Source organism: Peromyscus maniculatus, chromosome 6, assembly GCF_049852395.1.
Source record: "Peromyscus maniculatus bairdii isolate BWxNUB_F1_BW_parent chromosome 6, HU_Pman_BW_mat_3.1, whole genome shotgun sequence".
In the NCBI taxonomy this organism is placed as follows: domain Eukaryota; kingdom Metazoa; phylum Chordata; class Mammalia; order Rodentia; family Cricetidae; genus Peromyscus; species Peromyscus maniculatus.
Genome location: NC_134857.1, coordinates 82553073 through 82580529, shown reverse-complemented (window position 1 = coordinate 82580529; position 27457 = coordinate 82553073). Strand labels below are relative to the sequence as shown.

At 45.6% G+C, this 27457-nt stretch overlaps 1 long non-coding RNA gene across 1 annotated transcript in view; it reads right to left on the bottom strand.

Annotated features, from left to right (window-relative positions):
- Positions 1–2373: 2373 nt before the first annotated feature.
- The window catches only part of LOC143273939 (uncharacterized), a 44036-nt gene continuing 18952 nt past the window's right edge, over positions 2374–27457 (bottom strand). Inside the window, exon 2 of the long non-coding RNA XR_013052276.1 lies at positions 2374–2514. This is a non-coding gene — a long non-coding RNA (uncharacterized LOC143273939). The remainder of the gene's footprint in view (positions 2515–27457) is intronic.

The following is a 27457-nucleotide window of genomic DNA, read 5'->3' as shown; positions in this document are numbered from 1 at the left end:
GTTTGGATTCTTTAATTTATTCTTAAAAGCATACCAACTTGTTTTTTCATGGAGCAAAGTAAATGAAAAGCAGAGAGCTACCAACCACCCTTCCGTGGATTCCATGTACAAAATCAAGCGCTACCGCATTGTGTTTAAGGACCTGCAGGTGTAGGAGTCTTGCTGCTTGTGAACTCTTAGCTCTGAGAGCTATTGCTTCTTGGCAGGCGTCCATAAAGCCTCTGATGGATTTCAAGGCAATTAGATCATTATGCAGGCTAGTCTCACTCTGGCTGGACTCAACCTCACTCCACCCTACTTCTTTTTATCATTATTTTATTGATTCACTCAAAAACACTTAATGAGTGGCTCTTATCTGTCAGTCATGTAGGAGATAAAGTACAGAAAGGTCATGTGGAGATAAAGCATAGTTCTCTTGGGTCTATCGGAAAAAGCCATCTGACAAATAAATAGAGCCCACTTCATAAGCACCGCAATTAGCCTATTCCACCCTCACTGGCCTTTAGGCCACAGAACAGCCTTATGCTTTGCATATCAAAATGCTTGTTTATCTTCACACTGGTGTCCACCGAGTCCTGCCCAGCTTGACCCTGAAAACCTGACTGGGGCATGGAAAGAATAAAGGACAGACACAGAGACGCGCTAATAGAAATGCTGGGAGCCAGTGGACTGTGCTCACTGTGCTGGGCCAGCACCCACTACACAAACAGCCTGGAACTGTTGTGCTTTATGATGTGCATTCCCCCCCCCCGGGGGGGGGGGGTGGTTAGCTAGTGGGAGGACTTTGTAGGTGAGCTGGGTCAGGGTGCAGTCATCCAGGAGGAGGAAGCCACAGTTGCAAGACATGACTGCAAGGTGATTACAAGGTAGTCATAACAACAGGTAGTCACAACAACCTTTGAAACAAACGTAGGGTTGCAAGGTAGTTATAACTTTTTGAAGCAAAGACATGGTTGCCATTTCCACGCAGTACCAAACCATGTGTAGTTAAGGTTACAGGGTGGGCATAGTCCAATCCTCGAGAAACAGAGTCAGTCATAAACAGGAATGGATCTAGTTTGTCTTTACCTACGATGGAGGCAGTCTGGTTCATCAGAGTCGTATAGACAAATTGTTGGAACCTCAGGCAGTTTTTCGTTTCTTTGGTTTGGTTTTTGTTTCGTTTTGTTGTTGTTCTGAGACATCCCAAAATCATGCAACCCAGACTTGTTTCCAGTTCTCTACACAGCTAGGGATCACCTTGAACTTCTGGCACACATACATACACACACACACACACACACACACACACACACACACACACCATTGCCTCTACTTCCCACCAGCGTTTTGTACCGTCCAAGGCAAGCACTCTACTGACTGAGTACATCCCAACCCTTCCCGATGCAGTTTCACTGAGTAACATTAATGTTATTTTGGCAGACATGGAATATTCCTTATGGAACCACGCTCCAACCTTCCCAACTCCACTCAATATTGTGTGGGCCTCCACATGTGGTCTATAGCTCACACTTGGTGTTTTCAAAGGGGAAATAATTGTCAAGGAACGCACTTCTGTTTTTTCTGTTTGGTGTCTTGTTTCTGAGATCCGATGACTCTTGGGCTACCCGACCTTCCCCTTCCCACTTCCCATCTGCACCTCTACCTCCTGCTGCTTACAGTCTGCATGAAATGAAGCTCCCAGGCATGTTCAGGGACATTACTGCTAAGCCAGCCCTGTACTGATGCACCTTCCTCTGAGTAATCATGGTCACTAGTTCTCTTTCATCAGAGAGCAGAAGAAGCATGTTTCAGGTCCTTGCTTTTCTGAGTCCTTTAACACTTCCAGGCTGTTCTTATTTTAGTGCAGCCCACAAACCAAAGTGAGAATTTGTTAATCTTTCCTCCAAGCCACTGAGCCCTAAAGGAGCCACTTGGCATTAATGTTGGTGGCAAAGCTCCTTGACTGGTGGGCTTTTGTTCAGAATTCCTCAGGCACAGGTGCCTGCAGTGAAACTTCTGTCCAATCTTCATTAACCTAAGAAACTCCCTGAAGAGTTTGTTAGCAGAAGCCAAAGTCTCAGAGATCAGGATCTGGACCCTGAACCTGCCAACTCTTTGAAAACCCTCCCTATCGGTTTCTAAACTATTAGTAAAATGGCTAGTTTGTGGAGTGAAAATTGATTCAGTCTTTTATTCCCTCACCCATTCATCTTTTGAAGTACTTAGCAGGCTCTTATTATGTACCTTCTAGTCTTATTTTCCATTTTTAATGATTTTTTTTTTGAGACAGCGTCTTCCATATAAACGCAGACTGGCCTCAAACTCACCGTGTTCTCCCAGACCTCGGTCTTCCACGTGCCATGATTACCAGCATGAGCTAACACGCCTGGCTCATCTCTAGTGATTTTTCATTCAAATTCCATTGTCAGCTTTCGTCTTCTTGGGAGAGCGGCCAAGGGTGAGGCTCAGAGTGGACACTCCAGCTGCAGGCCAGGAGGTGGGAGGCAGAACATGCAGGCGGCTGGAAACCATCTAGTAGGAAGCAAAGCAATTTGCGATTTGGCGAATTGTTCACCCAAGGAACTGGAGTGTTTATCTAAGTCTCCAGAGGGACCGAACCCGGCCCCATGTTGTGCTGGAGCAATTGCAAACCTGATGAGAGGATGAAGATTTCAACACATGTCATCAGAAAGCTGAGTAAGATTTTTATCTGGGCAGCAAGCAAGCCTCCCATATTCTTTGTTTTTGTACTGTGATTATTTGAATTTTGTTGGAATCTAAAGATGGTTGTGAACCACACAAAGTGATGTCCTGCCAAGAGTCTACATGGACCGATGGTCCACATCCTCAGGATTCTCGGAGCACTTCTAGAAAGATTCCTGTCTCTCAATTCAAAATAAGTGCCAATTTAAGCTCCACCCCAAATCAAGGAGTTAAATGAAGACCACTTTGCAGAGTTATTAGCTACCCACAAGCATGGAAGAAGCCTGGCCCAGATGTCAGGTTGGTTTCATTTTTTAGTTTTCTTTTGGGAAGCAGTGGTAATATTTTGTAAGTGTTTGGAGGGAGGGAGAGAGGGAAATCAATCTATGTCATTTAGGGAACAAGCAATGTATCTTATGTTTGTTTTCTATGGCCTTGATAAAACTTTTAACCAAACACAACTTGGGGAGGACAGGTTTTATTTGGCTTACACTTCCATATCACAGTCAACCACTCAAAGAAGTTAGGGTAGGAACTCAAAGCAGAAACCTGGAACCTGGAGGCAGGAACTGTAGCAGACCCCATGGAGATGCAATGCTTATTGGCTTACTCATCTACTTTCTTAGCTAGCTGCCTGGGAACTAACTGTACCACCCATGGTGGGCTGGACCCTCTCATGTCAGTCATTAGTTAAGAAAATGCAGCTCAGACATGCCTACAGGCCCATCCAATGGAGACAAGTCTTCAGTTGAGATCTCAGGTATGTGTAGGCTCATGAGAGGTTAATAAAACTCTGACAGAGCAGGCAATGTATAGAAGACCAGTGTTATAATCCGTTTTCTGTGACAACCCCAGATTACCTGAGACTGAATAATTTATAAAAAATAAAAGCTTGTTTAGTCCACAGCTCTAGGGGCTGGGAAGTCTAAAAGCAAGGTGCTGGTGAAGTTCCGCTTCCGCTCAGCCTCCTACTGCCTCAGACCGCGACGGAAGAGTGGGGGGGTCTGCGGTGGCAGAGCCGGAGGAACCAGAGGACACTGAGCTCCCTCTCATCCACCTGTTCTTGCCATCCATGCGGACTACCTCCTGCAAGAGCAACGGGGCGTCCCTTCAGATGGGCGAAGTCCTCATGATAAGATTCCTCTTCCGGGCTCACCAACGCTCCGTACTGTCACCTCAGTAACTACATTTCCATATGAGTTTTGGAGGAAGTGGACCACATCTAAGTCATAGCAAACATACTCATCCCTCCCTATCAGACCCAAAAGTCTGAGTCATTTCAGCACCAACTCCCAAGTCCACATTTGCATTGGAATCAAGGTGTGGTTTGTCTTTGCGGGATGCCTGTGGTCCCTGAGCCTGCAAATGCGAAACAAGTCATTGACTCCAAACTTCAGTGGTGGGATCAGGAGAGGAGAAGCCGAAGAAACGGGAAACAGCCCCAGAAAGTCCAAGACCTCTTGATCCTTGCTGTCTTCTGCCTGGCCCTAGGCCTGAGGCCCCTATCAGCAGATCCCACTCGCTGGCTGTCCACACCGTGGCCTGGTGCTCTGGCCTGACTGCCCCAGAAGAGTGCAAATAGGAGAATGTTAATTTTGGCTGGTAAGCAGTAACTAGTCCTGGCTTCTTCTGGGTTTTGAGCACTTGTTAGATATAAACCATCTTCACATTTTAACCCAACACACTGCTGTCATTGAAGGTGGTGCCTGTGCCTCCCTATTTTATGGATGAGTAAGTGGATATTCAAGGAGAATAGATAACCATTTACTCCTCGATCACCCACTTTTCCAACAGGTAGCTGAAAACAGAGGGTGGTGAGGGTGGATATTGAGGACGTTCATGTGCTGTGGCTTGCGTATACCTTGTTCCCTCCTGAACTCATGTTGAACTTGGACTGTCAGTGAGGCAGAGTGGAAAGCCAGGGTCTGGGAGGAGGTATTTGGGTCATGCGGCCAGAGCCTTCAGGAGTGCATTAACGCCTTTCTTAGGGACATAGGTTGGCTATCTACAGAGTTCAACCTCCTTTTCCCTTGCCTGCCATTACCTGCTTCTATCATGAACTGACAGGCACAATGCTCTCACCAAGGTCTTCATATCTTCCTGTAGTGGGTAGCCATTCCAGCTTTGATCTGGAAGTTCCAACCTCCATTGAGGCTTTGGTAACTAAGCCCCTACAAGGCGGGGCCAAGACAGGAGCCCTTAAGACCTGAGATCCAGATGTGCCAGCTCTCTTGGTTCCTGGACCCTGGACGCTGGAGGTAGACTGAGCAGAGTTCTCCAGAGAACACCGCCGGACTGCGCTACACCTTTCCCGGACCCTGTAACCTATCCCTTTACTTGTAAGTTACCCCACAAAATAAACCTCCCTTTTAACTACGTGGAGTTGCCTTAATAGTACAACCAATATCTTCCCAGTGCCTTGGCTTTGGGGGTGCCAAGGGCGAATGCTCAGGTATTTTGCCATAGTAACAGAAAACAGATTTAGACAACACGGTACCAGCATTTCTTCGCTTAGCACTCAGAGACATTCCAACATGAACCTCTGCCACATGCTGGCCCCTGTATAATAGAGAGCAGAATCTAGGTCACATGTGGTGGAAAAACAGATGCAAAGGAGGAAAATCAGAGACGGGTTCAATTAGAGCTTAGGTATGACCAAGAGCAAAGAGGGTATGGACTACGGGAGAGCGTTTCCTCCAGCTGAAATATGTACAAAGCTTGTCATAGATTCAGTGGGACCAACTAAAGGAACCAAATCTCGGTGAACCTGAAGAGGACAGAGGCCAGCAGAAGAGGCTGCGCTCAGGCAATCCTGTGGAGCCTTTGAGAACCTTGGTCTTTCTGAGAAGGTAAATGGGACAACAGGGAGGCAGAATTGGGTTGAAAAGATCTCATTGAGTCCCATGTGGAAGGCAGGTTAAAAAGAAACAAGGTGTGGGTGTGTGACCACACAGTCAGTGATGCTACAAGTCCAGGAGAAACACAATAGTGGTTTGAGCTTCGACCACTACTGTGGTGGTATTCTAATTGTACTGAAATGTGATTTTGATTGTATGTTAATAAATAAAGTTGCCCGGGGGTCAGAGCTATTAGAGCCATAGCAAGAGTGTGGCGGTGGTGGCACACGCCTTTAATTCCATAGATCTCTGTGTGTTCAGGGATACAGCCAGCATTGGAGACATATACCTTTAAGACCTAGGGGGCTGTACATTCAGACAGTGACGAGGCAGTCACGTGTTTGGGTTTACAACCAATGAGAAGGCAGAACAAAATACTATAAATAGACGAACAGACAGGAAATAGGTCTCTTTTCGGGAAGCTGGGACACTGTAGGCAGAAGGGTGAGATTTTAGCTCTGAGCTCTGACCTCTCGGCTTTCTCTTTTACATTGTTTCTGTGTTTCTTATTTAATTAGATGGTTAGTTACATCTACACACTACTCTTTCAGTCATTCAAAGTTAAGCTCAACTGATATGACCTTAATGAAGTCCTAATTACCAGAGATTAAAATGAGATACAAACGTATTTCAGCCAGCCAATCTGTAATTAGTTTAGGGTTGTGTCATGTTAAGGATTTCCACACAGCTTCCATTTTCTCGCTCTGCCTTCCTTATTGTGTAGTCTACCATCCGGTCCAACATTGCAGCCTGAGCTCAGCCATTGCGTCTGCATTCCAGCCAGCAGGAGCTGGGGGAGAAGAAAGGGGGCAGGTTTCCTTCCTTTGAGAGAATTTTTTGAAAGTCGTCTTCTAGATGTCTATTCCTACCTCATCTACCATAACATAGCCAATGGCCACAAAAGCTCAGTGGGGGTGAGAAAATGTCATTTTTGTTTTGGCAGGGAAGTGCCCAGCTTAGAGTCAGGGTTCAGTTCTAGAAGGGAAGAATGAGTGTCAGAGTCCAGCTAGCGGGCTCAACAACCCATTAGACCAGAGCTTATAGCGGCAAATATAATTATGGACAAGAATAAGTAAGAAGCAGAGACTTGAATATAATAAGGGAAAATTTTCAAGTCTCAATTTTCTACACATTTTGATGTTTTATTTTGGTTCAGTTGCTAGAGTATTTAATAGACTGAAACATCCATCGTGCATGCAAAATGGTGTGCCACTGTAGAAAACGATTTAGCAGTTCCTCAAGAAGTTGAACCTAGATTTATGGCATGAGGCCACTGTTCCACTCCTAGGTATGTATCTAAGAGAATGGAACCACATGTGCATGTAAAGATATGCACACAAATGCATACAGCACTATTCACAGCAGCCCCACGGTGGAGACACTACCAATGCCCATCAGTGGATGAATGGAAAAGCAAACTGTAGAAGAACCACACACCAAACTGTGACTCAGCAGAAAAAAGCAGTGCAGTTCTGATGCATGTTGAGTCATAGAGGACCCTGTAAACACGCTGAGTGAAAGAAGCCAGACACAAAAGACCGCATACTGTATGATTACACCGAGCTGAAATGTCCAGAATAAACACATCTGTCGAGACAGAAAGCAGATTAATGGTTGGCAGAGAATGAGAAGAGAGAGGGGAAAGTATGGAGCTTCTCCTTGGAAGAATAAAAATATTCTAGAGTTAGTGGTAAAGATTGTGCAACATAGTAAGTACACTAAAAACCACTAAATGAAACACTTCAGAATGGTGGATTTCCTGCTGTGTGAGTTACATCTCAATTTAAAAATACTATCTCTGGTTTCATACAGAGTTTCTTTTAAGAAAGAAAAAAAAAACTTCAGCAATGTGTGTGTGTGTGTGGTAAATAACACATAAATTCTTTTTTTAAAATTTCTTACATTTTAGTTATAAGAAGTAAAACATTTATGATGCTTTGATAGGACTTGGAATTTTTCTGAAAGATGCTTGTCTTGGACCTAATGCTTGTGGACTTTGAATTTTTCTGAAGGATGCTTGTCATGGACCTAATGCTTGTGTGCCCCCCATGAACTCATTGACCTCAACCTTACAGTGTGATGGTGTCAGGGCCATTTGGGTGGTAGCTAGCTGTAGATGGGGTTGTGAGGGGTGTGACAGAACATCTGAGACATTGTATAAAGGAAGAACTTTACCTTCACTCACAGACCCGGAAGTCTGGAAGCATGTCCAGCTTCTGATGAGACTCCCGTCCTCCCTCACACAGGTAGAAAAGCACAGGAGAAGCGATTGCCAAAAAAGGGGGGAAGGGGAGGACAAACAAGATTACCAGCATTATGACAACCTGCTCTCATGAGAAGCAACCCATGTCTACAAAAAATAATCCGGTCCTTATCAAAGACATCCTTCGCTTCGACCCAACCTCCCAATGCCACTACATTGACAAGCAATCCTCAACAGGAATTCTGGGGATGAACCATATACAAACTGTAGCAAGGGTTAAGCTTTCATGAATGGGATTAGCATCCCTAGCAGTCCCGATAGAAGTTGCTTCCTCGCTGCCTTATGAGAAGCCAGCCTAAGGGCTGCCATCTTTGAAGCAGGAAAAAGTCCTCACTAGACACAAACTCTGCCAGTGCCTTGATCTTGGAGCTCCCAGCCTCCAGAAGTGTAACTAATAGACGTTCTGTGATTAAGCCACCCAGTTTAGTACTAAACTGACTTCAGTGTCTACCCTCCAGTGCTGGTGAAGGTGAGCTGTTCAGGTCTCTGCTACTGTGAAAGTGTATCGGTTACCTATCACTGTGTAACAAATCACCCCAAGACTCAGCAACTTAAGACAAGCAGTCCCACCACTCCTGAAGAGCAGGCATCTGAGAGCAGCTAAGTCAGGCTGTTATGGTTTACTCTGGCTCAGGGTCCCTCAGACAGTTTCTGTTGAGCTAGCCTCGAATGCTGCAATGCTGAGAATATGCCTGGCGCTGTCGGCCATGCTTCTGTACCCTCCCCTGTCTAGAGCACGGGCTTCGGCTGCTCGCCCTGTCAGCTGGCCACAGAGATGTTGACAATGAAGTCTCTACCACAGTGAGTGACCTGGGAGACAGAGAAGACAGTGCGACACCCTTCACATCTACCACGTTCTGTTGGCCATGCTCACAAGCCTGGTATAAAGTGGGAGGTGACTGAACAAAACATGGCTGAAGAGGCTACTGGTGGCCGTCTTGGAGTATGGAGACCCCAGAGAGCAGAATTCAATTGTGGTAGTACATTAGGAAACCTGAAACTCAGAGCCACGGTCCCCAGAGTACTGTTGCTCAGCACACAAGTCTAGCTAGAACCCTGCAGAGTGACAGTCACATCTGCCCAGCTGGGTCACACTCAGAGGTCCAGACTCCAGTGCCACACACACACACACACACACACACACACACACACAATTAAAACACAAAATAAATCTTTAAAAAGAGAGAGAAAAAAAAATAAGGTTGTACCTGTGGTCAAAAACAATAAAGACAAGGTAAGCATGGAGCCATGGTGCTTTGTGGTATCCAAGCTCCCACTTGGAAACATGCTGGGCTCTGAATCATAGAAGCCATGAGAAGCAACTTCCCTATCACATCAGAAGCATGTGAAGAATTCTCACTCAGGCTCCGTCCTGTGGTTCCCTAACCAGAGGGAAGCTGCCCTGGACCGTTCAGTCACTTTCTTGGTTCTGGAAGGGCAGGTCCCATGAAGGAAGGCTCATCTTGGTGGCACTGACATGAGGCCATTGTATCTGAACAGAAAGTGAGGTGTCAATCAGTCTCCCCAGACATAGTCAAGAGGATGGATCGAGGAGCAGCGATGGCCCTTCTGTCCCCACTGGCCTCCCCTGCAATCCCCTTCCAGGATGAGGCCATCTCTGTAATCACAGCTCCTTGGGCGTGTGAGAAGGGACTGTGCTGTACTGGGTTAGGGATGGGGTGCCTGAGGGCATCAGCGGGGAAGTCTCCTAAAACCCCAGCCTCTGCCAGGCTCCCTCTGCCTGCTACCTTGAGGAACTGCAGCCCAGGACCACCAGATCTTCTGTTTTCAAAAGAAGCCAGAACCGTGGGCTGAATTTTCCAATTTTTAACGTACTGTTCAGGCCAAATAAAACATGTTGCTGGGTCAGACCTGGTCCTTGGACCACCAGCTCACAGCCCTGGAATTCCAAATGAGTGACTCTATTTTAATCAAAACACCAGAAAAGTAAAAATAAGGTTCCCATCTTCCTGAGTGTTTGACCCTTGGAAGTAACCATTGATCCCACTGTCAAGTGTCTATTGTGAACTGGGTACAAAGAACTCTCCAGTCCACAGTTCCTGCTTCCTTATCTCCCCTCTGCCCTTAGGACTTCCCTTCTCTTTTGCACGTGTTCCGTGCCCTGTCTGTGGGAAACTGGGAAGAAAGGGAGCGAAAGGGGAGAAGTTGGGTAAGTGTCTCATTTCACAAGTGCAGAGTAAAATTATGTCTCCAAACCCACCACCCCTGGGCCCTCAGCAGGCAGCCCGGGACTCTACATATCTAATCTAAGACTTAACAATAGGAGGTGTTGAGCAATCAGTGTGTGTCAGGCGCAGTGAACTGTTGTATTGCTGGACTGAGCACTTTATTTTCCAAAATGTTTCTGGAGGGTCTGGGGAAATGACTGAGTAAAGTGTTTGCTGCTCAAGGCTGAAGACCTGAGTTCAGATCCCCACACCCGTGTAAGAGCCAAGGCTGGTGGCATATGTCTGGAACCCTGGATCCTGGGGGTTACAAGGGGTGAGGCAGAGACAGGTGCATTCCCAGGGCTTGCTGGCAGGTAGTCCAATCAAAATGCCAAACTCTAGGCTCAGTGAGAGACCCTGTCTTCAAATGGGTGGGGAAAATAGAGGAAAACACCTGAAGGTATAACTTCTGACTTACACACACACACACACACACACACACACACACACACACACACACACACACACACACACTTCTATGGCACAGATCTCTTTCATTACATGAAGAAACAGAAACCTAAAGATACCAAACAACTATCGGTATTCATAGGGCTCCCAGGTGGCGAAGTCTGGTTGGAGTCCAGATGCAGCTCAGTCCAGAGCACTAGTTTTTAACACCGAATGAATGGAGGGATGGAGGAATAAGTGCGACTTGCTCCCTTCCTCCCTCAACCCTTACCTCCTACCCTAGTCTTCACTTCCTGAGCTGGTTTGGAGTCCCATTTCTCCAGTGTCCCCAAACCTTCATCTTCTATGACTCGGGGTCTCCCGGGAGCTGACAATACATGGACACCTGCTCAGCTCCCTTCTCATCCCTTCCATGAAAGGGAAGGCAGCATGATTCACCATCAGAAGGCTATGCATTACCAGGGCATTAGTTTCTGTTATTTTTCCGTGTTCTCTGGTGTATAATCAGAGCTCATAAAAGTGCTACTGTGTGGGAGGTCCGCATTTCCTCCCGATTAAGCATCCCCAGATGTTCGCAGACCTTACACTTTGTGCTCCCCGCCTGCTTCGTTCACCTTCCAGCCTCACTGTCCTCTGGCCTGGCTGAGGAGCCCGGCCTGTTCCACCCTGCGGTCGGCTAATCAGTAGGCAGTCCCGAATGCAGCAGCTTGGCGTCTGCCTGAGAGCTCATTCCCCCTTGATGTGGTGGGGTGTCTGCTTCTGCTCTGATTCAGAAACCCCTCTGCCAGGAGAACCTGACTCCTGGCTGCAGATGGATTTCCTGACTCCTTCTGCAAATCACTGTCAGCGCTCCCTCGGTGGAATTGGAGAAGTCCCAGTGGGGTGCACGCTAGCTCAGTGGTTAGACATGGGGTCTTCAAACACATGCACAGGCAGTTAACAAACCTGTAAGCTCCGGGATGCTGTGAAGAAGCCAGGGAACAACATGCTCCTCCAGTTAGGTCTGGCGGGGACACAACACGGACTATTTTCACAAAATAGCATACCCTAAATGTACTCCAACAGGCCCAGATAGGAGCCTTAATACTTCATGCTCGCTCCTTGAGCTTATGGCTTTGGCCTGAGGGCTTTGAGCCCTATTGCTGGGCAAAAGCACTAGAAAAAAAAAAAAAAAAAAAAACTAAAACAGTGGTTCTCAACCTGTGGGTCGTGACCCTTTAGCAGTTGAATGACCTTTTCACGTGGGTTGCCTAAGACCACTGGAAAACATAGATGTTTACATTTACACCTCATAGCAGTAAAATCACAGTTATGAAGTAGCCATGAAAACAATGTCATGGTTGGGGGTCACCACAACATGAGGACTGTATTAGAGGGTCACAGCATTAGGGAGGGTAAGAAGCACTGGTCTAGAAAGACCTCATGTGGGACATCAGCACAACTGAGATCAAATTCTCATCTGCTGCCATGGGCTAGTTCTGTGATCTCAAAGGAAAAGGGGGAGGGGTCCTACTAAATTTGGAGGCTTATTTTCCCTTGCCCATGAAATGGGACTAGCAAGAACAAAAATTGTCACACCCAATGATTGTGAGAATTAAGTAAATTGTCGTGTCTGAATGCATCTGGAATGGAGTAGGGTTTTATCAAATTTTGAATGGATTGCTGAAGTGAGAGACTGAAGACAGGTCCTCTCATTCCCCCTCCTCGTAGTTAAGGTGAAGAAAGCATTGCCTCAGGCAAAGGGGCCCTGTGTATGGCTGAAATCGAGTCTCTGGCAAAGGAAGCGCTGCAGTCTGTCCTGGTCCTGGAATCTTGGCCTTGGCCAGGAAGTCTGGTGATGCTCTAGAGCTGTGGTTCTCAGCCTTCCTAATGCTGCCACCCTTTAATCAGCTCCTCATGCTGTGGTGACCTCCAACCATGAAACTATTTTTGTTGCTACCTCATAACTGCAATTTTGCCTCTGATATGAACTATAATGTGAATGTCTGTGTTTTCCAACGGTCTTAGGAGACAGACCCCTGTGAAAGGATCGAGTTTGACCTCTAAAGTAGTTACAAACAATAAATTCTATTCTTTTATTTAAGGATATTTCCTTATGTAGCTGAAGAGATGGCTCAGAGATCAAGAACACTGGCTGCTCTTCCAGATGACTTCAGTTCAGTTCCCAGAACCCTGTTGGTTGGTGTACAACCACCTGTAACTCCAGATCCAGGAGATCTGATGCCCTCTCCTGGCCTCTGAGGGCATCTGCATACATAAATACACATAATTAAAAATAAAATAAATATTTAAAAAGTAATTGTATTATGAAAGATTTTACCTTTACAGAATCATTTAAAGCCTGGAAAAAATGAACAATCCACCAACTAGTTCTAAATGATACCATTTTGCCACATTATAAGTGTAGCTAGAGTTTTCCTGCCTGGCCCACAGTCAGGACAAATCTCTGTCACCCTCCAGTCCCACAGCCGCTCAGACCCAACCAAGCAAACACAGAGACTTATATTGCTTACAAACTGTATGGCCATGGCAGGCTTCTTGCTAACTGTTCTTATAGCTTAAATTAATCCATTTCCATACATCTATAACTTGCCACGTGGCTCATGGCTTACCGGCATCTTCACATGCTGTTTGTCATGGCAGCGGCTGGCAATGTCTCCCTCCACCTTCCTGTTCTCTCAATTCTCCTCTATGTTAGTCCCACCTATACTTCCTGCCTGGCCACTGGCCAATCAGTGTTTTATTTATTGACCAATCAGAGCACATACAGACCATCCCACAGCATTATAAGTGTGTATACAAATATACATATTTTCTAAGTTATTATAATCATAATGATTCTTTATTAGTCATCTACAAAAGATGCCATCTTTTCATTTAACTTTAACATCACTGTAAAAACTAAACAACAGTTCCTTAATACCACCTGTTATATAATTCCTGTTAATATTTTCCTGACTGTCTTAGTCACTGTTCAATTGCTGTGAAGAGATACTGTGGCCAAGGCAGCTTTTATAAAAGCAAGCACTGAATTGCCTACTGTTTCAGAGGTTTAGTCCATTATCATCATGGTAGAGAGCATGGCGGCAGGCAGGCAGACATGGGGCTGGAGAAGTAGCTGAGAGCTTCATCCTGATCTACGAGTAGAGAGAAAGAAGCTGGGCCTAGCATGAGCTTTTGAAACTTCAAAGCCCACCGCCAGTGACACACTTCCTCCAACAAGGGACTTTCTAGTCTTTATAATCCTTTCAAATAGTGCCACTCCCTGGCGACTGAGCATTCAAATATTTGAGTCTATGGGGACCATTTTTAGTCAAACCACCACACCAACAGTTTTACTTAGGCTTTTTTGTTTTTTATTGCTTTGAAGAGACACCATGACCACGGCAACTCTTACAAAGAAAACATTTAGTTGAGGTGGCAGCTTACAGTTTCAGAGGTTCGGTCCATTATCATCATGGTGGGGAGCAAGGCAGTGTACAGGCAGACATGGTGCTGCCTAATCTTGCTTGACCAGAAGGCAGCAGGAAGCTGACTGACTGTCACACTGAGTGAAGCTTGAGGAAAGAGATCTCAAAGCCCACCCCCACAGTGACACACTTCCTCCAACAAGACCACACCTACTTCAACAAGGCCACACCTCCTAATAGTGCCACTCCCTTTGGGGGGGCCATTTTCTTTCAAACCGCCACACCAACTATCTCTAAATCTCAAAATCTTATAGCTTTGGGAGTAGTAGGGATTCAGTCCAAAATGCACTTAGTTATCTTAACTCTTAAGTCTTTGAAAATCTAGAAGAGACCACTTCTCCACACAGCCCCAGCCTACACAACACACACACGTACATCACATACATCCATGCTTCTTTTATTCTCTACTTTTCAGTTCTAACTATGGTCCAGGCTTCAGGAGACCAATGAGCTGGCATTTGAGCAGACTCCTAAAGACTGGCTCAGACTGGCTGGTGAGTAGGAGTGTGTAAGGGGTCCTGGCCAAGACAAGCACGGAGTAAAGACAGAAGGGGAGCATGGGCTGAGGACAAGAAACAAGGAGCCTTTCCATACAACTGGAAGGTGGGAGCATCTTGAAGATACACCCCACAGTGATGGAAAACACATACAGGGTCCATTTCCAAAAAGGACACAGTGTACAGTTGACCATGAAGATACTAGAGCAGAGAAGTCAGGACAAATAGCCCTCTGCTCTCCCCCTTGGGTTAAAGCTAACTGTACCTCCCAAAGGTTTCTGGGAGGTCTCTTTCCCCTTCCACAGCCTCCTTTCTGTCTCACTTCTCCACAGCTCCCGTCTTGCCTTCACCTCCTGCTGCTTCCTCTTAGCCTGCTGCCAAGCCCTGAGTCTCAACTCACAAGAGCGCTGTCCTTAAAGAGCAGTTTCTGCAAGTCTGCTGAGTCAGCTCTTCTCTTCTGGCTAAATGATCACCTCTCCCTACACTGAGTCATTATTATGCTGAAATGTCCATACCGTAAAGAGAGGAAGGAGCAGAAGAATGAGGGGAAAAAGTCCCACCGTGAGAAGTGAAAAGTGAGGCTGACCGAATCTACTAGAAGGAAGGGAGGAAAGAAGGAAGAGTGGTGTGTGTGTGTGTGTGTGTGTGTGTGTGTGTGTGTGTGTGTGTGTGTGTGTGTGTGTTGGGGTGAATTTGGTCATGAAGGGCTTCAGAGCCAGGGAAGGACTGGAGAAATGCTCTTTGACTGCTGGGGGATGGGGTGGAGAACTAGCCTTGTTCACAGCCTGCTGGGATTACAGGTACTTGCTAACCACAGCCTGCAAAGCATCACCTCCTAGGGTTTCCCCCTCAACCTTACCACACTGGGTGCTAAGCTTGTGGCACCTGCCCCTGGAAGATAACCATCGGGCATCCAGACAGGAAAACTGACTGGGAAATTCTAAAAGCTGCCTTCGTTGCTGAGAGCTCATTTCAACAGCTGGTCAAACAGTATCACAAACTTAGTTGACAAAGTCCCGAGGAGTCCACATTCCTCTCCTCACACCCCTTACCTGCACAAGCATCTACGTTTGGAAGCAGTCCAGCTGTTGCTGTGGCCAGATGGCTCCTGGATTCGTGCTGAGGCACATCTGAGAGGCAACATCTGGAAAGCTTGGAATCACATCTTTTTGCTAAAATGTGCCTGAGGGAGTGAGAGCTTCAGAAAGAAAAATGCAAAGCTTTGGTGACTGTTGTGAAGAAAGCGAGGTGTTGAAGTTCTGCCTTAATTAAAACTTCCGCAGAATGAAATAGAAATTGACCTAAAATCGTAATTAAAAACTGCTTAATACCACAGATAATGGGAAATCGACTTTTGACCCATCTTGGGAAGACTCCATTCTTCATCTTCTTGACACTGAAGATCACAAGCACGTCATCTTCAGTACAGGGTTATGAAAGGCTGGACCACTTGTAATGTCTGTGTTTAAATCATCTGTCCAGCGGTGGTGACAGGTGACACCAGCCCTCCACAGGCATGTCTGTCCAGCAGATCTGGGACAAATAACCTTTCTGCATTGTGACAGGTTGAATGAGATAATGCACAAGAGAGTTTTGCAAAACAAAGAGCACTTTGTAATCTGGAATGCGATACAGGAACACATCATTATCTGATAAAGACAGACCATTTGGGCAGAACCCACTGGACAGAAAATTGACTTCACTGCATAGAAAGCTGCCATGAAGTCCAAAAAAAGGAAAGTTATTAGCTCTGAAACCACAAAACACAGCAGGGTTATTTCCTGTTGAAATGCACCAGTCGGCTTGCATTACAGGCCTGGACTGAGGGGTGAAGGGTGAGTCTAGTTTTTCCTAACTTTGAAATCATTCTTTGTAGAATATTATCCTAATTTGAGATTTCCTTCCTGATTCTAGATTTTCTAGGCGCCACAGAGTTATTATAAAGGGTTTTTGCACTCTTTGGCAGAGGCATCTCTGAGAGAAGACTAGATAATATGCATTCACCAGCCCTTGAAAAAACATTTATCAATGAATGAATAAATGGTGCTTCACTTATGTACATATTTCTATATTTCCACTTGTGCAATACAACTTATTATCTTTGCTACATAACAAACTGCCCCCAAACTTAATGACCTAACATGATTCGTTACTTTCATGATTCTGTGGCCTGGCTGGGCGATTCTTCTGCATTGGCATTGGATCACTGATACGGCTACAGTCTGCTGGAGGCTGTACCAATAACTCGGCCTACAGACTTCCCCACACAGACTTGTTTGTAAGAAAGAGGGCATCTTCCTCCTGTGATCACAGCTGAACTAAGGCAAAGCTCCGTAGCCACGTCTCACCAAACGGCTGGTATAGAGTTTACTGATGTGGCCACAGCAGGCTACAAGCCGCTGCCCGCAGTCAGTGACAAGACACTAGCCAGGAGATGTGAGTGCTGGCAGCTCACTGGTGTGAGCATCTGCAGCACCCTGATTCACTGATAGACTCTTAACTAGATCACTAGATCGTACAGCCAGTAAGATGAGCTGGCTCAGGGGAGAGAGGCACTTGTGGGTGTGCCTGGTGACCTGAGCTGTATTCCTGGATGCCACAGGGTAGCAGGAGAGAACTGACTCTTGAGAGCTGTCCTCTGACCTCTATGTGCACATTGAAGCACCCATGTACCTGCACTACACACACACACACACACACACACACACACACACACACACACACACAAATAAAATTGAAAAGGATTACAAAATCAACACACAGCAGTTTATGGTCCTAATATTTTCTCAGTTATTAGCTGTACATTAACGCTTTAGCTCCTGGGGGCTGGAGAGGCAGCTCAGCAGTTAAGAGCATTTACTACTCCTTCAGAGGACCTGAGTTCAGTTCCTAGCACCCATGCCTGAGGGTCCACAACTGCCTATAACTCCAGCTCCAGGGAATTTGATGCCTTTTTGTCTATATGGGTACCAACACACACACGGTACAAACATATACACACACATACACACACACACACACACACACACACAAGTACCTTCACACACATGGTATATGCACACACACAGAGCACCTGCACACACACACACACACACACACACACACACACACACACACACACGCACCTGGGCACACATAGTGTACACACTCATACACAAACACACACATACACAAACTGTTTCTTAAAAGCAAAGCTTCAGATCTTCTCTTGAGTTCATCTGCTTTGTCTAGATTGAGACTCTTCTAGCTGAAAGCAATAGGAACCTCTGCTTTAAAAAAAGCACACTACCTGCCAAAAGCTTCAAGTATTGGGGGTTTCTTGCATTTGGAATGATATTAACGGATTCTGAAAGTGTCACTGTAATTATTGCTCTGCTTTCTGTGCGAGTCATGGATATTAGATAGAAGTGTTTGGGAAAGCTTGCTCACTCCTGTTCTATTGCTAAAAGAAGAAGCTGCAGTGTGTTCTTCTCGGCCTGGACAGACTGTGCCATGCTGGATGCCCTCACCCACAGCCAAGGCCACCTCACCCACCTCTGGCTCCTATGAGCGTTAAGTGACACAGTGCAGAGATGAAGTCCCAGGTCAATGGAAAGTGCAGCATTGCCTCGCAGGAGGCAAGTGTAAAGCTGAGATGCCTCAACAGGGGAAGGGGCTTGCCACCAAGCCTTATAACCCAAGTTCGTTCCCTGAGACCCACGGTAGAAGGACAGGACAGACTCCCTCAGCCTGTCCTGTGACCTCTGTATGTCCCACAGTACACATGCCTGTATACACACACACACACACACACACACACAAAATAAGTAAAACATTTAAGAAAAACCCTATTCTCCAAGCTAGTTTTAATTATAAAACAAGACTATAAACTAATGTAGCATAGAATTTGTTAACTTCTGATTAATAAAATCCGAAGATAGTTTTCTAAAGTTCCAGATGATGACTCTAAGTAAGAAAGGTGCCAGCCAGTAACCAGAGAAAAGGCAGGAAGACAATGAGTGTGTTAATGAGCTCTTGTCACTGAGAAAAATATATACATATACCACAATCAAGTTTTTTGTTTGCAGCTTTGGAGGTTTGGGACCAGGACCTGTCCCTTTGGGGCCTCTGAGGAGGCAGGACATCATGCTGGGAGTATGTGTGAGGAGCAGCTCATCCCCTAGCAGCCAGAAAGCTAGAGTCCTGGGATCTCCTTCAAGCACATGCCCTGACTACCTAACTTCCTTCCACTGGGCCACACTCCTTAAAACTTCTACCACTTCCCAGTGCTGTGTAGTGATATACTGTGCACCCTAACAAACTTGCCTGGGGATCGAAGGGTCGAGCCAGCCACTAGATTAGACATAGAGGCCAGACAGTGGTGGCATACATCCTTAATCCTATCACTCGGGAGGCAGAGATCCATCTGGATCTCTGTGAGTTCAAGGCCACACTGGAAACAGAGCCAGGCAGTGGTGGCACACACCTTTAATCCCAGTAATGGGAAGCACACATGACTTTAAGCCCAGGAAGTGACATGGCTGGGCAGAGGAAGGTCTATAAGACTTGAGGAAACAGGAACTAAGGCAGTTCAGCTGAGACCCTTTTGGGTGAGGACTCAGAGGATTTCCGTCTGAGGATTGGTGGAGTTGGTGAGGTGGTAGGTGGTGGCTGTGGCCTGTTCTGCTTCTCTGATCTTTCAGCTTTCACCCTGATATCTGGCTCCAGGTTTTCTACTAATAAGACCATTTAAGATTCAGACAACATTGGTGCCACAGGCTGGCACTGAGTCTCTGATACACAGGCCTTTGGAGAAAACTTATCCAAACTATAGCAATGGGCAAGCACATGTGTTGACCAAGAGAATCTAATGGTCATTCTAGCACAGAGATGAAACGAAATAGAAATTAAAGATTCATAAGGAGACAGATATTTTCCATCCTTGTGGATGTTAATAAACTGATACTATCAGCAGCCAATCAGCTAGCTGTGTAGGAGATCCTGTTCCTCTCCACAGGAGTCTCCCTCCAAGTGCCTCCGCTACCCAGGTGGTTAGAAGGCAATCAGGGCTTGTGGGCACCAGCAGACAGCATCCTACAGCACATCTGCCCTGGGGCACTGCACTGATGCCAAGGCAGAGGGACTTACTCATGTCATCCTTCCAAATGTTGCCCTGTGGTGTCCCCAGTTTTCTGTCTCAGGTCGACGTTTCCCTCAAAGCCATGGCTAGCTTCTGGAGCTAAAGCATGAAACACTGCTGGGTCAGGTCAGAGAAATATATCACCAAAGAGCCTCTCCAAAGTCTAAAAAAAAAAAAAAAAAAATGACATTTGTAGTAGGCTAATACTCCAAATGCCCCCTATTCCTTCCCCCTCTCTGATATGTATGCATTCATATCTATAGGCACATATGTGTACATGAGCACGTGTGTGTGCATAAGTGTTTGAAGGTCAGAGGAAGCCCTTAGGTATTATTTCTCAGCATCAGTTCACCATGTTTCTGAGACAAAGTCTCTCGCTAAAACCCACCAAGTAGGCTAGACTGGCTGACCGGTCAGCCCCAGAGACCCTCCTATCTCTACCTTCCCATCGCTGGATTACAAGCGTGTGCCACCACATTAGCTTTTTGTACTCAGGCATCCATACTTGGAAGGCAAGCACTCTGCTGAGCACGCTCTCTCCCTGGCTTCCCAGCTCTCTCTGTCCTTGCCTGTAGCTGCCAGGGTAGTTTCTAAACACACAAGGACTGGAATATTCTGAGATAGGGAGGAATTGTCTGGAGTCACCCAGCTTGTGAGCTCTTTTCTCCTTGAAGGGATTGTTTCTCAACGTTTGGGCTCAGCAATTCGAGGGTGATGTCCCATGGGATGCAAATGAGACTCCGCCTACCCAGAGCAGCTTTGCAGAGCCTGAGTGGACCCTCCGATCATGAATTCTAGGCTCTGTTTAATCTTGCCTGTTTGTGAAGAATCCACCTGTTTTAGCTAACTTAATGTGCATGTGTTTTTCTCCCTGGAGCAGATCGTTTGCAGTTGGCTGTGTTATAGCGGTAGTGGAAGGAACTGCCCCGTTGGTCTCCCTTGAACTCAGTTTTCCGCTTCCTCCGGGGCCCCTGCCTCTTTTCCCGGAATGACTTCACCCTGTTCTGTCCTGATGTAGAAGGTAACACCGCCCCTTCAGTTTTGCTCCCCCCCACCTTGCTCTCACTGTCCTCCTGTCTCCCAATCTTGTTTTCGCCTTCTAGATGTCCATCATCGTTAAAGGCTTCTAGACCTCTCATACAGCATCCCTAAAACTGAGCTCTTTCTAGAACCTACCACCCCATCTCTAGTCCCAGACTCTGACAATGGCTACAAGCTAGAAATATTAGACCATATTTGTGGACTCTGTCTGGGTTTCTGAATAGAATATCTTGCCAAGAGTAGGTGAGTTTTATTTATTTTCACCTTTCTTACCAATACCTTGGTTTGACCCCTGAAATACCATGCCTCGTCCCCTTCCAGACAATCTAATGACCTAGTTATTCTTCCTAGGACCATTCACAGACTTGCTAACTGGACTTCCCACCTCCAAGTCTGTCTTCCCTGGACTGTTTCCAACGACACAAAGACACATAACCTTTTTAAACTCATAAAGTGACTTACCATATCCTCACCCCTTCACCTTCTCTCTCTCCATCAAAACTATTCTCTCCGCAGGTTAAAAACTTCTGTTGAAGACGTAAAATAAAGCAAATTGCTAGGAATACCTTCCAGAGGACGCTGGCCTTGTTTTGTGGGACTGTGGGACAACATGACTGTGGGCCGTGAGCCTGTGACTGCTTTGATTCATGAGTCTACTTTATGACTCTCTGGGGTCAGAAGCTAAGTTTCAGGAAACTGATAGCAGTCAGAATGTTTTCTTCCACAGCAATGCAAATGATTTCTCTCTGTAACAATGTCAATAACTGCTGTCCCATCATGGCTATAAATCACTAGACACCAAATTCTGATCCAATGGACTTCACTGAGGTTCCTTCCTCATTTAAGGAAGGAATCTTCCTTATAAATTAAAATTTTCTATGAGAGTAATGAATTTTCAGTTTTGAAAAAAATATATATATTTTAGTAGGTTTGGAGACCATCCCCTAAAATGCCCCATGGGCTTCTCCAGAGGGGTATAGGCAAATGGCAGCACAAGCTAGGTTGTGTGACATTCTGTGTTCTGACAAAGTTTGCCTAGAGATCAGAGGGTGGAGTTAGCCACTAGTTAACCATAGAATCCAGGCAGTGATGGCACACAGCTTTAATCCCAGCACTTGGGAGGTGGAGACAGGAAGTAATAAGGCAGGGCGGAGAGAGGATCTTGGCCCTCTGTTTGGTTTGAGGATTCCTAGAGTTAAGAAGTCTCTAGTGGCTGCTGCTCTGCTTTTCTGGTCTTAAGGCTTTCACCCTGATATCCGACTCCAGGTTTTTATTGACAAGACTAATTAGGATCACACATCAACTACTTGAATGTCACAGGCCATGTTATTTCAATGACATTGTTTCCTCAGCTCCCAGAGCAGCTCCACGTAGAAACAGAACTTTGCTTTTCCTGATCAACAAACTTTTTATATCATCCAAAGTGTGGCTTGTGGGGTTCAACTTAAATATATTTTTAAAGACCCTAAGTAATTAAAACCTGAAGCCAATATTAAAGTGAGCCAATAAAAGAAATACTGGATATAAACACAGATTTCTAAGGATAATAATGATTTATTTACTTCTTATTTTTATGTACTACAGAGAGGCCTTATCTTTGGGTTCATTTCTGTCACCTTAAGAAGGCTGGGTCTGGTGATGCACACTTGAAATCCCAACACTCTGGAGGGTAAAGCAGGGGGACCACAAGTTTGAGGCCAGCTTGGACCACATAGTGAGACTTTGATATGTATTTAATAGATACATGATTAGATGGTCTTAATGTGACTCTTTGTGGGTCACACAACATAAACCTCTTTGTACTCCAGATACGGTTCCAACAGCAAACCAAAGAAACAGTTGCACTGTGTCTGAGCTCGATGAACCCATGGGTCTGTTGAGGTTCCTTCCAGGAGCACAGGTGAGTCGCAGGCATCTGGATCACAGACATCCACCACAGCATGGATGCTGCTGCTGCTGCTGCTTGCCTGGGCTCCTTGACTCATGCACAGACAGTAGAGGTACAGCGGCTTTGTGAATCCTGTAACTTTACAGCATTTCCTGAGCCTTGTAAGTTTCATTGGCTTCCTGACTCTGAGGAGCCTTCCTCCTCATTCCAGGAGGGAATGTTTTAACTTGGAGGGAGTAACTACCTACAGGTGGCTATAAGAGGCTGTGTTTTGTACAGGCAAGATCTTTGCTGCTCTACTAAAACACCCCATATTTGAAGAGGTTAATTCTCTCTCTCTCACTCCTCTCTGTAAAATAGAAGTGAATTACTTGTCAACAATAAGCCGGCTATAGATGGCATATACCTAAAATGTCAGCACTTGGGATACAGAAGCAGGAGAATTGTGAGTCCTGAGCTATGTAGAGAGTTCTAGACCTGTGTTACCACATAGTTAGACCCTGTTTCCAAGGAAACAAAAAAGTAATAACACCGCCAATCGAGGTGATACAAGAACAGTACTGAAAAGGAAAAAGAATTGTTTGTTGGTATTTATGTGTGCACACGCTTGTGCACGTGAAGACCAAAGTTGATGGCATATGTTTTCCTCAATCACATTTTGAGACAAGGTCTCTGACTGAACCTGCAGCTCACCAATTCACTGGACTGGCTGGGTGGCAAGCCCCAGGAATCCTCCTGCCTCTGCCACCTCAGGGATGGGGTTAAAGGTGCATACTGCTATGCCCAGCTTCTTAGATGGGTGCAAACCATCTGGATGCAAACAGAAATTATGAACTCTGCTAAACTTCTGGTTACTTTTGATGGGTTTGCTCCCTGGTTTAAACATGCCTTCATCGGGCCGGTGAGATGGCTCAGTGGGTAAGGGCATTCACTTTAAAGCCCGACAACCTGAGTTCTGTCCTCAGGCCCCACGTGGGGGAGGGAGGGAACAGATGCCAGCCCACTGACCTTCACACATACACACCATGGCATGAACTCACCCTCCCACCACATAATACACAAAATAAAGAAATTAACACAAATTTCAAAATAAAAATCAAATGCCTTCGTCTAGAATGTAAAAAGTTGTTAGTCACCACCTCTGGAATCTCTCTAGAGATAAAAAGTTTCACATCTTAACAGAATGATTTTCTATGCTTTATCTAACTCTATCATGACTTCTATTGTTGAAAAAAATGGTTTCTTTATTTATTGTGGTGGTTTGAATGAGAAATGTCCCCCCCATAATTATTTAAACACTCAGTTCCTAGTTGGTGGAGCTGTTTGGAGAGGTTATGGACCCTTTGGGAGGTGAAGCCTTGCAGGAAGAAGGACATCACTGGGCGTGGGCTTTCAGGTTTTAGAGCTTTACCCTACATTGCACATGTTTCTTCCTCCCTCCCTCCCTCCCTCCCTCCCTCCCTCCCTCCCTCCCTCCCTCTCTCTCCTCTCTCTCTCTCTCCTCTCTCTCTCTCTCTCTCTCTCTCTCTCTCTCTCTCTCTCTCTCTCTCTCTCTCTGTGTGTGTGTGTGTGTGTGTGTGTAGTGTATAGTGTTCTCCTCCTTAGGCAGTTCTAATCCTCAGTGTACCAGACTCTGGTTTTCTACCTGGAATAAAGGTCTCTAATTCCCACCTGCCACAGATCATCTGGTCCCCAAATCGGAAGTTCTCATGGAGTTTCCTAACTTCCCTTCAGCAATGTAGTCGTCGGTGATAATCTGCCTCCCTTGTTTCCAGTTAGAATTGAAGCCAATGACTACCACCCACCTGTGGTGGCTGTTCTTGCTTGTCAGCTTGATTACGTCTGTAATCAACTAAAACCTAAAAGTGGAAGGGCACATCTGTGAGGGAATTTTGCTTAATCTGAAGTAAGAAGGTCTACTTCTAACCCAGATCTTTAAGGTAGAAAGACATACCTTTAACCTCGGGTCTTGAGGTGGAAATACACACCTTTAAATTGGATCTTTTGAGCTGGGAAAACCCATCAAAAACTCTAACCTTGGTTGTGCCTTCTGCTGGAAGCCTGTCTAAGGACATGGAAGAAGGTCTTCTGCTCTTTGCCTGTTGTTCTCGCTTCTCTAGCAAGTCCCTTCCTTCACTGGCATTAGAGCCTACTTCAGGATTCCAGTGTATACCAAAGACCAGCTGAGACATCCAGCCTCACGCACTGAACAAGTACTGGATTCTCGGACCTTCAGTTCACAGGCAGTTATTGTTGGTTCAGCTGGACCACAGCCTGTAAGCCATCCTAATAAATCCCTTTTCTAGAGAGAGATTCATTCTGTAAATTCTGTTCCTCTAGAGAACTCTGACTAATACACCATCCAAGGCTGAACCTGGAGTGACAGGTTCAGAAAGGATTCTTACCGAATAACATGAGAAAAGGAACAGAGAAGGAGCCTATGCCCACACAGTGCTCTGCCAGGGACATCACATCACAGAAGGCTGTGGAAGGAGAGCAGTGTTTTAGGTGGGGTCCTGTCCCAGACACTCTGCCTCTACCTTTTATCTTTGTCTGTGAAATCACTTACAGTTCTGTGTGCTGAAGGAATTAAGCAGTTGATCTGATCCCTGTCCATGGAAATGCAGACTGTGTTTGGTAAAGTTATAACTGACTATCACTATGTGGATACTGACTCACTATGTAAAATTAAGCAGCATTCCACTGGGAATGTTGGACTAAACATGTCTTATATACATCCCTGTTCTTTGTATTCTCCTGGCATTAAGAGGAAAGTAAACTCTTTAAGCTGTCTACTTTGTCTGAATTATCTTTTTACCTTTCCCGAAGGGTTATCTTTCAGTAATTGGAAGTTATCTGACAATTGAATGGATGCCCTTGTTGGAACCAAGTAAGAGGAGCACACACTTAAGGACAGAAAAGATTTTCCTTGGCTCCAGGAAGTGACATCCAAGTAGAATTAATTGAAATGTCACTCTGTTAGCTTCCTGTTTCTCCAGTCTTCTTCTTGACAGTGTTTTTAAGTTTTCAGTGTGTGTGTGTGTGTGTGTGTGTGTGTGTGTCTACATGAGCACAGATCCATGGCACATGTGTGGAGGTCACAAGACAACTTTACGGAATCAGTTCTGCCTTTACTAGGGTTCCGGGGACCAGACATCCATGCACCCACATGCCATGAAGGGATACACAGCTTACAGTTGGTTTTTGCTCATATGAATTAAATTGTAATTGTCTTTCATTAAACATGGCTTCATGGGAGAAAAGAAAGACTACAATTTAAAGAGTGCCATTGAAGACATTCACTCAGAATTGTCACTCCTGGCTAAGTCATGGTTTCTCGAATTGCCCCAGAAATTGAATGTTGGAATTTGCAAATACAAATGGTATGTTCTGTCCACACATCACCATGTTTATTTGCATGTGTGCCTGGCCTGCTTTAGATCAAGACCCTCCATGAGCTCTGCCCCACTCACCCCTGTGTTTTCTGTCTCTCTGCCTCCGCCATCCTGTTCAGCAAACAAGTAAATCTAGGCTTGCTTCAGAATGTTGGCACTTGCTCAGCTATCTGCTTAAAGAATTCTTCAAATGGCTTGCTCCTTCTGTAACCCAGTGTTGTGTTTGAATATGAAATGTCCCCATAGGTTCACATGATCGAACAGTGCTCAGCTGCTGCCACTGTCTGAGGAGTTTGAGTAGCGTCTCACTGAAGGAAGTGGGTCACTGGGGGGCAGGCTTTGAGGCTCCCAGCTGTAACCCAGCCCCACTTCCTACCCACTCTCTGCTTCCTAAGAGCAAATGCAATGTGGCCAGCCAGCCTCAGTTCCTGTCTGCTGTCTGTCTTTCTTACTGTATTCCCTTGATGGACTGTGATCCCTTGGAACTGTAAGCCAAAAGAAACCATTCTAAGAAAGAAAGGAAGGAAGGAAGGAAGGAAGGAAGGAAGGAAGGAAGGAAGGAAGGAAGGAAGGAAGGAAAGAAGGAAGGGAGAGAGAGAGAGAGAGAGAGAGAGAGAGAGAGAGAGAGAGAGAGAGAGAGAGAGAAAGGAATAAGGAAGGAAAAAAGTAGCTGCTTTTCCAGAAAGCTAAGATCCTTAACAAATTTGAGGATCACACACACACCCATCTTCAAACAGTATGCTTAGCAGCCTCACAACCCTCTCTATTCTCATCAGCATCAGGCTGCATGTATCCCAGTTCTGAACAAAGTGTAAGTCTCCTCACCCCTAGTAAATCAAAGTTAGACAGTTTCTATTCAAGTGCATTCCCAATGTATCTAGGTAGGAAGTCTAGGAGGATCGATCTGACCTGAACTGGTTTGGGGTGTAAACACAGTAAGTCACGTCCTCCAGTAAACTTTTAGTGAGAGTCCTCTATTTACCATCTTAGACCCATGCTTAATAGAGTAGGTATATGATCAAAATCAGATGCACTGTGGGAAGAACTATGCACAGTAAGAAACATTAATATATGACCTAATCTATCAATCAAAAAGAGAATCTCACTCTTACTGTATCCCTTAGTAACCACCTATCCCCTCTCCTGAACTTCATAGAAGGGATCCCTAAACATTATTGGGACCCCTGCCTACTCTCATCCACCTGGCCCACGGTGACTATTGCTTCACTCCTAATAAAGTTACTTTGCTTCTACACACCTGCATGAGCCCTTATTTTCAAGTCTCTGGATGAGAGGCCCAAACTTATAAACACCCAGTCTAGATCTACGCCATCAGTGACAACTCCACTCCAGAAGTGGGAATGTAAATCCTCATTACTATGTCCAATAACACATATTAATCAAAAATTAAAGTAGTGCAGAAGACATTGCCAACAAAAAGAGCTTGTGAGGTCGATCTGGTGTGGAATCCCTACTCCTCACATCTGGTGAGCAAGCAAATTTCTTAATTTTTCTTCCTCTCTGGGTGAGAAAAACGATATCCAATATCCAAATTCTAGCAGGGCT